Raw genomic sequence first — 14,185 nt, 5'->3', positions numbered from 1 at the left:
CTCCTAAGTTACTGTTGTTATTCCAGTTATCACAGGAAGGTCATACTGCACTGGAAGGTGAGCCACTTCTGTGGCACCAAACAACAGAGCACAAGCAAGAGGAGAACTGAATCTCTCCTGCTGCTCGATTGTCCTGCCCAGAGAGGAGTTGCTGCCTCAGAACACAAACTGCTCACCAGCTGCAGGTTCCCTGGGAGCCCTTAGGACTCACTGCAGTTTTCAGGATTACAAGATGTCTCCCCACTGGTTACTTGCACTGGGATTTTCCTGCGGCAATTAATTTCTATTTCAGTAGCCCAACAGCAGCAGCTTGCATGAGGTCTGAGCAGGGGGGACAGGAGGGAAGAAAAATAGTAGTTGATTTATTTCTTTAATATGTGTTTTACAATAGAAAATATGAGCTCCAGGTTGTGCCTATGAGCAGTTAATGACCAGCTGGGTTAAGGGCCTTCAAATATATAATGCCATTGGTCATTAACTGCCAGGAAGTATCCTTCCTGTCATCTGTTATTGCCTAATTGTATCAAGACCCACTACAGTGGAGAACTGTTAAATCTGCAGATTAATTGGAATCTGACCCTTAGTAGTTCTAATAATAACAAGGCCATTGCAGGTTAGTATTTGGGTTCTTGACATGACAGTCCATAACCCGTTTCTTCAGAGCTGTATTGCTTTGTCTTAATGCCTACTGGATGACTGATGCATTAAAACATAATTGCCCAGTAGAAATTTCTGTGGTCAGTTGTATTAAGAACTATTTAGGGACACTGTAATTTACTTTGACACCACAGACTTTAAAAGCTTCTATACTTGTATTAAAACCTACTTAGAGATCTGGTTGCTGTTGCAGTTCATCAGCAAAGGATCACTTGGTATGAAAAAAGGTAATTATTAGAGCTTTAAATAATTCTCCTCAAATAATCAAATTACAAAAGAAATGCATATTGATTATTTGGGTATTTTTGGCCACTCTTCTTGTTAATTAGCTACTAGCAGGATGTGTGAAGAAATCAACTAATCATTTTAATTTAGGTTTCAAAAATGGGATGTAAGCAGAAAATCTGTGAACGGAAAGTACAACAACCCCTGACTTTTGCATTACTTCCACGATATCCAGCTTGAATTTTATGAGCGAGGTGTCTCACACTTTAGGCACGTAACTCCTGTTTAAGTCAGGCCACACAGGGTTATATTTGGAAGTCAGGAAATATATTGTGCCAGATCCACAGCCATGCACTGGGACCCTAGTCCACAAGACACTACAAAAAATGAAAAGGCATCTCTGTCACCATTTCTTAATAGCTACTGTGTGTTCACTACTAATTAGTCACAACCTATACAATTCAAAACACAGTAACTGTTCTGCTGGGTTAGATTACTTGTCCACCGAGCCAGTAGTTAGATATTCAACAGTGCTCCTAGGGGACATTACCTAACAGGAGCATCTGAGCCTGGTGAACATCTGCACCTTCCTTAGCACCTACAGCCATTATGTTGGGCTGCTAATGGATACAGCCTGTCCTAGTACACAGTACGGTGTTTTGGTAGGTGAAGTGGCTGGGGGGCAAGTTAGCAGTTAAGCTTGCAGCCTGATCTTACAGGGAAGGGCCTTGCTGAGGAGTTTTCCAACACCCTTTTTTTTTTTTTTTTTAATGGAAGATAATCAGAGAACAAAAACAGCCTATGTACAACTGAATTGCCAAGTCCGTCATATGATTTAAAATATTTAGGATGCTAAATTTCTCCCCCTTTTTTTTTTTTTTTTTTTTCTTTTTGCAGGAGTTGGTTAAAATTCAACAAACTCAGTTCAGAAAAATCTGGAGATAATTGATTTTAACGATCAAATTACTTAATAACAATGAAATATCTTTTATTCAAACACCAGGAAATCCATACTGCAATTCCACTGGAATAGCTGCAGCTGCTGGAAAACCAAAGGGTAAGTGCTGGGAAGGGAAAAAGAAATCCCTCAAAAAACACCCCCACAAAAAGAAATACAAGTCTTTTGCCACATGTTGAGGAAAAAGGACTTCTGGAAAAACCTTTAGGTACAAACTACCTATTTTGAGGAGCATGACATAGTTACCACTAAGCTCTTCTCATTTTCAGAAGTCTAATATGGGCTGAAAGAAAAAGTGGGGGATAGTCAGTGTATACGATTTTATCTGTATAGCTATGGAGAGAGCCTGAAAAATCCCCCTGAATGCTGGCTTCATTTTATATGCCTCCAAGTACAGGAGGGAAGCACTAGATAATCTATAGCAGTTTTAGATCATTATAAAGGAAAAAGGGCGTATTTCAAGGAAAGTAAGTATAAATATTAATATCATGATATTTCGCTGAGTTGCAGTAATCTGTATTGAGAAAGGCATCACTTCACTTCTCCCATGCATACATTTGTAATAGTTGATAAGAGATTTTTTGTTTTATCATGATAGATGGTTTAATGATAATTTTCTGTATTTGTAATTTATCACTTATTTAAGGTAGACCTGTAAAATTACAAAATTGTGAGCATAGTAACATAATTATTTCAAATCACCAGCTCCTCCCAGCCCCTCCGAAGTCCAGAGGGGGAACAAACATTGTTAGAGTGGGCAGCAAGGCTGTGGGGTTCAGCCAGCTTGTAATGTCTGTGAGTTGGTACAGCCCAGTTCTTATTCCAGGACAGGGTAGATTTCTTTCAGAGATGCCATCCAGCATTTCACAGATTCATTATCGGGGTCTATCTGGGCTGTTACAGCTAAACACGCCTGGCTGCTGCTCTGCAGCTTTTCGGAGCAGAGGGGAGACCGAGGCGCTGCGCACCCCCCGGGCCTGGAGGGGCAGCAGCGCCCGCCCCTCAGCCCCCACACCGCCCCCTGCAGGGGGCGCGTGCAGGGGGTAACGGTCGCCCAACGGCCAGGCGCGTGTCCTGCGCGGGATGACCGTTAAATAACGGCTGTGCTCGCGCAGCTGGGCTGAGGGCAGTGGATTCCGTCGCCTCAGGGCTGCTGCCTCTCCAGCTCTCCGACAAGCTCCCTACCAGCGGGGTGGTGAACTTTTTCTTCTTTTTTTTTTTTTTTTTTTTTTTTTTTTTTTTTTTTCGTTTTCTCCTGTGCCCTTTGGGCACCCCTGCTGTATCTCGTCCTGCAGATCGCTGCTGCAGAAGGAGAGGTGGCAAGTACATACCTCTCTCCCCTCCTTGTTTCTGGCAGCCTCCCAGCACCCCCAATTCTCCTCAACAGAATTGAGTGCTAAACTTATGATCTGGGGTTAAAGCATTCACTCCACGTCTGCTGTGGGTGCTGGAGCTGGGTGAGGCTGAGTAGGGTTCGTGTCGCAGGGTGAGGGATGCAAGGAGTGTGTACCGGGCATTACGATTCTCACAGTGTTGCTGGCAGCAGCAGAACCTTGAGGAATATCTCAGAATAGGTATATGAACGCTTAATTTTTCTTCCTTGTGGAATTCAGTAGTCACAACATATGATCAGTCAGAAAAAGACTGACACTTTATCTTAAAACTTAAAAATTTTGACCCAACCTCCATTTTTCCTACTAGGGTCTTTGCTGCTGAGGAAGATGTCTTAAATGTATCTGCACACCTGCAATGGGATCAAGAGACTTGATGATATGGTCTGAGCAGAATAGAGGTGAGTCCCACCCTCTACAGCAGGTGATTCTTGGTCTGTGAGCTGTTTGATGTGAAGGGCCAGCTGTGGTAAGTGCCCCCAGCTGGAATGAATTTCTGATCTCTGGGACAAACCTGGTCTGCAGGAAGAAAGGTCCAAGTTACCCGAGAATGTGAGGGCTGATTATTTTGTATTGTTCTTTCTGTCTTGCCATAGAAGGAGCAAAAGGTAGAAAAGGCAGGTTGGAGCATGTTCTTATGTTTTCTTCACAGTGTTCTCTGAAGTTTAATGAAAAAAAAAAACAAAACAACCCAACAAAAAAACACAACCTCCTCCCCCCTCCCCCCCCTAAAAAAAAAAAAAAAAACCAAAATCGTTGTAGTGTAACAGAGCAACCTTGGTAGGCATACTACCAAACAGAGTGTTTGGAAAGTGCTAAGGCTGTAACAGTGAATGTAGAAAAGCTCATTACCACTACCTTTTGCTAGTTTATGTGATGACAGAAAGAAAGACTAGAAACACAAAAATATATTGTCTGGTCAGCAGCTCATGGGATAAAGGACAGTGAATTACTTAAAATTATCTGGTTACTCTTTTATTTTTCAGGTAACAGGTGGCTTCTTTGAAGTTCTGACTACGTCCAGCTCCCACCTGTGTCACAGGAAGCAGACAATTGGTTCAGTGCTTGATTGCAAGTGCACAGTATTTTTCCAGGTACAACCTTAGGATTCATAGTTGATGTTATATGCTTCAGACAGTAATTCATAAAACTACCTTTCTTGATTCAATCCCTCCCTGAAAATCATGCTAAAGACAATACACACTTCTTTTACAATGTTTTTGTTTTTATACTGCAAGGAGTTTGTGATTGAATTGCAAATGGAATAGATCAGATGGTATGCATTCTTAAGATGCCTGTAAGAACTATAGGTTGTGAAGGACTTCAAATTGGTTCAGTTATTTATTCATTTTTAAGTGGATGAGCTAGTGGATTTCCACAACAATAAGACCATGCATGGAAACGGTATGCATTCCCTTATTCCCTGAACTTCAAAGACAATGAAGTTCTGAAATGAACCTAAAGCACTCTGAAATAATGAGAAGAAAAATTCTGTTCTTTTGCTCTTTTGAAAATGTTATTCCCATGTGAGGGATAACAGCATTAAATAGCCCATGCAGAGAAATACAAAATTTGCTACCATGTCTTAAAGCTTTGTGAAAAACATGCATCTTACATTTGGAATCTTATAGTAATCACAAAGGCAATGTAGAATTTTGAAATTATCTATCTTTATTTTGTTAATCTTCTTTCACACACTTGCTTTTAATGTCTGAACACTTAAAATTCAGGCACCCTAGACTGTGCTTCCCACCTCTCCTCATCTACCTCCAACAGCTTAAGCTGCAATTTATCGCAAGGATTGCACCTATAAGTAAATCAGGATCAGACCGTAATTTGATCTGCTATTTATCCGTTGTGTTAATTGTAGCCACAGGGTTATATTAAGCAAGTCAAAAAGTACCACTTGTAACTACGGAGTGGCTCTCACCTTTTAAATGGAAAAACACTCATTTTCTAGAAAAAATAGCGAAAAAATGGTTATGAGCTAAATGAAGAAGGCAGAAGGGTTTCTGCTTTTCCATTTTTAATGTAATTAATATAATATTGGCACCCAAAATGTAGCTATCTGGGTGCAAACCTGTTCCTGGCTTTTTACTGCTGTTGGTGGGAACAGATGCATAATTTCTCACACTTCTGTTTGTTTGTTTTGCTTTGTTTTTTTTTTAAACTGCAAATGGGGTTCTTGTTAGGCTAATGGATGTAGGATTTTCACCTCATGTTAATCAGGAATTTCATCTGCTTATGTTTCTGAATGATGAATTCTTCTTATGCTTGCATTTTTCCTCTCAATTCAGGAAAGTAGACAATACTTTGCAGTACAAATGACTGAAAAACTAAATTGCTAGGAGACATCCTAGTCCTACAACAGCTGCCACTCCTCATGCCATGGAAGGCTTTGACTGAGGGTTTTGTATTGTTTCACAGTACCCACTGAACATAAGGCACCGAGTTTGAGAATGGTAAATTAAAAAGGAACAGTGCCACCTTAAATCTTTTAGGGCAGACTTAGAAATAGAGGTATTTAAATTCCAATGAAATGCAGTAGGTTTAGAAGTACCTAATTCTCTTAGGCCATTGTGGAAGTCCCTAGCCTTTGGAGGCCTGATGGTTTTGGAAGACGAACAATTAACGCTTTCAGTTCCAAACTTTTTGGATTGTCTTTTTTTATCTCTCAATGTTTATACACCCATTCACAGAGCACAAACTCTGCTCCACACTGAGTTCTAGGGCTGCTTGATGACTTCAGAGAATCACCTTAAACATGATATTTTCTTTATTGGAAAAGCAAAATATTATGGTAAATAGTTAGTCCATCAATAATGAGTTAATGCTGCATGTTACAGTGAAATGTGACAGAGTACCAGAAATTGGAACTTTGTTCTCACCTTCCTTTTTAATAAAATGTCATTTTTTTTCTATGATTCCTTTTGTAGTTTCCTGAAAGGTAAAAATGCTAATCAGTGTATAATGTGACTACTAGAGATGAGAACTGTTGCTGCCTTCCCACCCATTTCAACATTGGTTCTGCAGGATGATTCCTCAGTACAGCAAAAGTGGGAATTCTTGGGGGGTTTTAAAAGTAATCTTGCCTCTGAAATCTGACCAGAAAGTTTTGGATGATGATCAATGTTTTCAAATATGTAAGGGGTGAGTGTCAGGGAGATGGAGTTAGGCTTTTCTCAATGGTGACCAGTGATAGGACAAGGGGTAATGGGTGTAAATTGGAGCATAGGAGGTTCAAGTTGAATATCAGAAAAAATTTTTTTACTGTAAGGGTGACAGAGCCCTGGAACAGGCTGCCCAGTGGGGTTGTGGAGTCTCCTTCACTGGAGACATTCAAAACCCACCTGGACACGTTCCTATGTGATGTACTCTAGGGGGCCCTGCTCTGGCAGGGGGGGTTGGACTAGATGATCTTTCGAGGTCCCTTCCAACCCCTAGGATTCTATGATTCTATGGTTCTATGAGTGAACAAGCTAGCTGTAGCTTGTGTCTTGTACCTTGACTTCAGCTAAGCCATCTGCCATAGTAAATACAAGACAGGACATGGAAAAAGCAGGACCCAAGTACCTACTAAGTTCTCAAACAATGAAGAATGGCAGAACTGGCATTAGCATGGATTGTAAGCAACACAGTCTGTGACTTTCTCCTTACAGTTTTGGGGGTTTGCTTCTTTCTAGTGCGTTGGCACAACAGACCTAGTACGTGCAGATGAGATTAAGCTTTCCTTGCCATATTACACTGACAAAAAGCTTTCCAGGAAGGAGAAAACCTGCTCCATGTGTGTGTCTGTCTGCCCAAGGTAGCCCTGGGTGAGGAAGAAGACACCTGGGGAACTAAAATGTTGGCCCAGGTGTCTCAAATCTCTGTTTAGCCATAGAAGGAACTAACCCTTCCTGGGATAACACAGCTGATCTGCATCAGGGTCTGATAACACAAATGTGTTAAGGTATTACACCTGTTTTCTATAAAAGCGAGACAGAAAACTCAGCATTTTGCTCTTGTAGAAGGCAGTCTTGTATTTGCAAAGCTAGAAGACCTTACTCTGATCACTTGCAAAACTACTCTGCTGTTTTTGAAACCTCTGGATGAGTTCTCTGTCTTGACTTTGTTCACATTGCTAGATGCATCTATATAAAGAAAGAGGTAATATAATTTGGTACTCTTAATATTCTATCTGTCTGGTTATTGGAGTTATTTTCCTCAGTAAATTGGTTTATTGGGTTATTCTATTTGGCTTTCTTTGCAACAGGGTAAAATAATGTCTACTTTATTCCTCCCTTTATTAAAATTACATGTGAAAGGGGAGTTTCTTCAAGGTCTTGAGGCATTCCAAAGTAATTTGTAACTGAGATTATCTAAACTAATGCTCCTCTGGTTTTAAAGGTTGATACAATAGTACTTCTACCAGTATGTGTTGTGGTGGTGAACTTCAACAGAAAACACAGCTCATTATGGAGGGGAAATTAGCCTTTAATCTTAGGCTGAGACTTTCCAGCACAAAGGCCTGTGGTAGATGGAGTCTGGAGACTAATAGCCTTTGAAAATTCTTTTTCTTTTGGTTTGTGAGCTTAAGAATTTGTACATGCGAGTTGTGAATTGTTTTCTTAAAAGTTGTGAATTGCACTTCTGTTTTCATCTGGCTGCCAGCAGATACTGATGGAGCTTTCTTTCAAAGGCTCAGGCTACTGATTCCAGTCATGCTAAAATCTCTTTGAGATCTGAAGTAGAATTCCTGTAGGGGAACTGTTGCCCCAATGCACTGAGCCTTACCAACTGGAGGAGGTATTGTGAAGTTAGTTTGCTAGGGTATAACATCCTCTACCCATTTCTTTTCTGTCTCTTTGTATGGGTGAGTTATGACAAGCCTGTGTGGGGCAAGATATGTAAAGTCTAGAGAGAGATAATCATAGGCAGGTTTGTTCTAGTATCTTGGGAGGGCAGTGTTCTGGACTCTGTGTTGAAGCATTTGTTAGAAAAAAATAGAATAGAGAAAGATTCAAGGATGTGGGTGACACTCTATGGAAAACAATGCTGGGAACCTTCAAGGTAACCTCAGCTTGCCTGTTTTTGCTTTGTGTGCCATGAATCCATTGAATACTTGAGATAATTATGCCCAGCTTTGCTGTATCTTGTGCCAGATAAGTATAACTTGAAGATCACTTCCTAAAGGAATTTTTCTGGGTGTTTAACTTTTTCCTGTCTAGAGAGTTTACCTAGTTATCTGGAAGAACATACTAATGATGTGGTAGTGCTATTTTATGCTAGTTGCAGCTATAGCAGTTTGTGATTAATCTGCTTTTCAAGTGTAATGTGAAGGTTTCTTAAGCTGACAAATAAGTGGAGAAGGGGGCTGCAGTTACCATTAGCTATTACACGAGACTGGATTAACATAGACCTAAAAATATGCAGTTTCAACCCCTGCTGTCAATATACAGATGTTAATAACCATTTTCTACAACACAAGTTCTGTACCCCTTCCAACTGGTAAAAAAAAAAAGAAAAAGGCACTGGCATCAAGGATGTGCTGTGTCTAGTACTTTTTTTTTTTTTTTTTTTTTAAACAATCTAAGTGCTGAGAAGCCTGTCTGGCACTGTTATATAATATTTTGTTCCAGACTACAGTCCACACAATGTGTATGTTGTACTAAAGATTCTTGAAAGCATATGTGTGGGTTTTCTTTTTAAATATCACCTACAGGTATAAGCTATTTCTGGAGCCTTGCTTCCATGTCGGGACATAGAACAGTGCTGCGCTGTACAATACCATCTTTTCTGCATGACAGCATAGGGTCACCCTTGCTGCCCTGCGTATGGTTGAACTAATATCTTGATTAGAGATGAGAAGAGGATTTTTGGCAAGGGTGTAATAGCAGAAATCTGAATTAAGTTTGCTTTTTTGAGACAGCCTTAGGTGGACTCTAACTGTACTTCATATCTCTTCTTGGACCTTCTGTCTCTGCATTTATCTGAAAACAACAACAAGCTTCTGTGATGTCCTTTATTCTGACTGGGTCAATGTGGTACAAGAGTGTCTCTGTCTGCTGTTACCCTTATATAGAATTTATGTCCATGCAATTACAGAGCACTAATGAATTGAGTGATGATTGAGAGAGCTATAGCAGCAAAAAGGAGGCAGACAAAAATTAACGGTTGTTTCTTAACTCTGCCTATTGCCCACACGAGTTTGCTGAATGGTTCCATTTGGACTGATGTTTTTAATTCTTACAGCCCAAAGGTGGTTTTGTTTTGGTTTTTTTGTTTTGTTTTTATTTTTTCTCCTTAAGGAAGAAAATTGGTTCCTTATGTTCTATGCATTAAGTTTCCTTAAAATTTTTTTCAACATGCATAAAATTACAGATCTCTAGAGAGAATGAAATACCACATTGCACATTGTAATACCACACCCAATTGCTTGTTTCTTCTCTCTGCTGCCAAAGCATCCAAAAATCATAATGTAGCATTAATACATTTGCAGGCATTGGTTTTCCATGCTTGATACAAAGTAAAAATAAAACTGAGTAACCAGACATAAAAGTGAGTGATATCAGTTTGTGGTGGGTAAGTACAATTCTGGGGAGTAAAATACCTTTGCCTTGAATCTGCTGTCTACAGAGTCAGAATGGAGAACAGATTTGGTGACGACTAATTTTAACAGTGCCATCCAGTGTGTGGCTGTGGAACTACATTGTAGGTTATAGATGGTGAATCAACACCCCTGAGAGAATCAAAAAAGATCACATCAAATTTGATAGTTCAAGCACATTTTATGAGGATATTGAGTGGTAACTAATCTTTAAAAAAAAAAAAAAAAAAAGGTATTTTTCCTAGGTCACTACTCTGTACTGTAAACTTGAAGCATAAAACTGGATATATTAAATGTCCACCAATGAGAGGACAGCATTTTTACAGACTGTATTCACTTTTTGCTTGATTTGCATGGTTTAAGCAAGATGCTTTTTCTGAGTGCCAGTTATGGAACAGACTATGCAAATCATCTTTCCTTGCCCCTGTGTTACACTGGTGTGGAAGAAACACGGTGTGTTCTATGGCTTTCTTCCTGACAAGATGTTCCTAAGGAAGTAGGGATGTGGTTGTGGAGCTTGTCTACAGCAAGATCTCTGTGATGAAGCACACAGCATATGAACATGACGTTGTCCATTGTGGCTCAGTAAGACAGCCCCCAGCTCTAGCCTGAATAAGGAATTTACTCTGTTATTGCAGTCTTACACTACATTATTTATACTGTTATTTTCCACTCCCATTTAATTTTTTTTCCCCCAACCTTTTATTCTCCTCAAGCTCTCTCTCCATTCCTGCTAACCTCTCATCCCTTATCTCTTAGTGAAAATCCCTCTGGGACTTTGCTTTTTTCTTATTGTATCTTTTCCTCTTGTTATTCCTTCCTGCTGTTACTTTCTCTCCCCACCTTCACTTTGCATGGACTATGTCAAGTTGGCTACCTGCGAGTGTATACAGAACATTTGAAAAAAACCGAGTAAGATATAGGAAGACATGGGAAAGAAGTCTCTGAATGTTTATTTACGAAGGCCTTTGTGTTTCCAGTACTGGGGTGTCTGGTAGAAAGAAAGGGAAAAAAAAAAAAAAAAAAGAAAAAAAAAAAAAAAAAAAGGGGGGGGGGGTTGGAAATAAAAATGGTGGAGTATAAAGTTTTGCAAATCTGTTCTGGTGAACTGTTAATTTTGACTCCTGTCAGCAGGAGACCTTGCTACAATAACAAGAAGTCATTAGCTGCCTTGCTTTATACAGAAAAATCTCTTGTGACTTCTCTCCCCACTTCTCCCCCTTATCCACAAAACAATTTGACGATGAATGGGATACCAAATATTTAAGAAGCCATTTAAAAAGTCCTTTTTTGTTCTTTTCAACAACTTTCTCCCTGTCCTCTTGCCAGCATGTGCAGTGAGTTCCTGTCCCTGAAAGTTTGCACCAAAACCACAGTTTAAACCAGGCTGTACATAATGGGTGTCTCTGTTAGTTCCCGCCAACTGAAGCTCCTAGCAGTAGATGGAAAATTAGACATACACCACTACACAATAAATCTTATTGTAATTCACCAAGCTACCATCACCACAAACAGGCCTTGAAAAATGTGTCGTGTGTGCTTGAAATCATACTTGTGCTCCTGCCATTAAAGAAGGAAAAAAAACCCTCGTAAAAGAAGTTTCATTTACTTTTTTGTTATAAAATACTTTTTACTGGTGCCAGCTGGAAGGAAAATGACCCAGTTAGATCTCAAAATTATGATGTAGCTTTAAGTGCTATGTTTAGATTAACTGCCAAAATGTTAGCATAAAGTGGTAGGTGTTTGTGCTGCAGATAATAACTAATGTACTGTTGGTCAAGATAGGCCACTGTTCTGTTATTATTGTATAGATCTTATGACTAAACATTGGAGCAAAGCTAGTGGAACAATAATATTTTACTGTGCCGGGAATACTAGCTTGTCAGAACTTAATTTGGGTGCCAAAAATCTAATGAATCAGATGGAGAAAATGTCTTTTTTTTTTTTTTTTTCCTTCCTTCTTCTGTGTGCTGATATCTCAGATTTGTATTCCATTCTGTGAACTGAATTTGTCTTGTGTATTTTCTGGCAAGTAATTATTAAGGTCTTCCATAATAAATCCATAATCTTCAAAGAGAGTGAAACTGGTGGGTTTTTTGGGTTTTTTCATCCCCCCCCAGTGCTTATGAGACTGGGTTGAATGTGTTGTATATTTTAAAGGACCTGGCTTACAAGGAAAAATCAAGGTTAAAAGCACTTCAGAACTCAAGTTGTGCTGATGTGTATGACCTTTGGGCCCAGAATTAGCTATTTTTACTCTGTTGATATAAAACATTAACCTCAGTCAAATGCTTCTTACAAGAAATGAAAACAGAACTGTGATGTTTAAATACACAATCTAGATATACCTACAGCAGTCACCATGCAAAAGTCAACATTTGCTAACAGACACCACATGGTGGATTCTGTGGTACTGCAGCTATTTCTTTGAATAGGAGGGGATGTATCTGTGGGAGAGGAAACATCTGAAATACCTTGAATCTACATGAGCTCCTAACCCATCTTCTGTTGTCATCAGTCCATGCTTCTAATTTTCCCAACTCCCTTTTCTTCCGTGTTTTGCTGTATCCCAGGCAATAATCATGGATAGTTCAATAATATTAACTACCCCTCTTCTTGCCTTCACGCATGACTCCTGCGTTATTGCTGTGTAGGATTTGGTAAATTATACCAGCTGCAAGAGTGAGCATTGCATTGGATCTTTTAAAAGGGTCAAACCAGAAAATGCTTCTACATGTTTCTATGTCTAGTTCTGTTCAGAACTGAGCTCATCTCAGTGTTGCATTTGGTCTTGCTTCTCATAGTTGATAGGACTTTTCAGAAAATAGTCTCAGGTTGTATTGAGAAGGTAGTTTAGCATACTCTAACTCTTGCCTGGTTCTAGGCTAATGGGTAGAAATACCATCTTCACTTCTGATACTAGACAGAGTATTCCAAATTTGGTCTCACTAGGGCAGAGCAGAGGAGGAGAAGACCCTCCCTCAACCTGCTGGACACTCTTCTTAATGCATCCCAGGGTACCATTGGCCTTCTTGGCTTCAAGGGCACATTGATGTCCCATGGAGATCACCTTATCCACCAGTACTGCAAGGTCCTTCTCCTTGGAGCTGCTTTCCAGCAGGTCAGCCCCTAATCTGTACTGGTTCATAGTATTATTCATTTCCAGGTGCAGGACTCTACACCTACACTTCTTTCAAATGGTTCTGTCATCTTTTTAAAATCTGGTAAAAAAAGTCCTGCAGCTATGGTACAGAGTTGAGAGGAGTGATTGATGGGTTAATAGCAATGCTTTACTTCAACTGAAGTTAATAAACTACTTGGTGTTTTAAAGTCTGTGGTTCCAGGAATGGATAGGGAATGACTGGCAATGTTTCAAATAGGGGAAGTAGTGTACTTCAAATAATGTTATGACATTGATCTATTTACAGAAATGTTTTCCTTTAACATTTAGGATGACCAAAAATTTATGCAAAATCCGCTGGCTGCCAAATTAAAAGAACAGCAGGAGTCTTCACTTAGTCATATTACTGTATATTTAGAAGAAGGCTATGTGAATACAGCATGGTGTAAAATGGATATGAGTAAAAATACAGGTTAAAACTCCTTTGCATCTATATTCATAGCTACTAAGACAGCTGTCCTGTAGGCTCCTTTGCTTTGCTGGAGTACTAGCGTTTAAGACTTAGTAAGCCTTCTGAATAAGGGCTGCTGTAGACAGTGGAATTTTCAATTCATTAAGACCTGTAATATTATCCAATGTGTTTTCCTAATCCACTCAATCTAATATTAAATACACTTCAAGTTTTATTGCAAGTTCTCCTGCTTAAGTTCATAGAATGAAAGCTTAACATCTTAGCCTTTACTGTACCAGGAAGCGATCAGTGGAATACTTTAGCAAGTGAACACTGTTTATTTTAATTTGATACTCCAATTAGAGTTTTCAAAAAGAAAATACTTCTAATTAAAATATACATGCTAAAAATATAAAATATGGCATTACTCGTTTCCAAATGAAGATGTTTAAAATAGACAGCACTTTGGAAATATAAAAGTTTCTAATACTTTTTCTGAACTACGTGGCAGAAATATTTGCATAGATGTATGGCAATAAGGAACAGGGACAGTACCAGTCAGCTGGCACAGGAGATTAAATGGTTAGAGTAAACAGATTTTTTTTATTATACAGAAGTATACACTAGAAGGGGACCTAACATTGTGACTAATGGACCAACACGTGACTTTTAAATACACCTTTGTGCTACTTCCAGAAACATGATAGAATGTGAATCCCATCCAGGAGGCTGTGATAGAAAGGATGCAATCAGAAAATTAACCTTTTGATTTTCAGGTTGTCCTAATGCCCAA

At 39.3% G+C, this 14,185-nt stretch overlaps 1 long non-coding RNA gene across 2 annotated transcripts in view; it reads left to right on the top strand.

The window, feature by feature from the left end:
- The first annotated feature begins 1,797 nt into the window (after nt 1-1,797).
- Nucleotides 1,798-14,185, top strand: part of LOC139804652 (uncharacterized) — a 116,373-nt gene continuing 103,985 nt past the window's right edge. The window contains exons 1-2 of one of the 2 annotated variants that reach the window (XR_011729476.1): nt 1,798-1,939; nt 4,218-4,325. This is a non-coding gene — a long non-coding RNA (uncharacterized lncRNA). The remainder of the gene's footprint in view (nt 1,940-4,217; nt 4,326-14,185) is intronic. The other variant, XR_011729475.1, reaches the window with a different exon arrangement.

The sequence above is a fragment of the Heliangelus exortis genome, chromosome 18 (genome assembly GCF_036169615.1).
Source record: "Heliangelus exortis chromosome 18, bHelExo1.hap1, whole genome shotgun sequence".
Lineage (NCBI taxonomy): Eukaryota > Metazoa > Chordata > Aves > Apodiformes > Trochilidae > Heliangelus > Heliangelus exortis.
The sequence above is the reverse complement of the archived record's forward strand: the minus strand, read 5'-3'. Positions and strand labels throughout refer to the sequence as shown.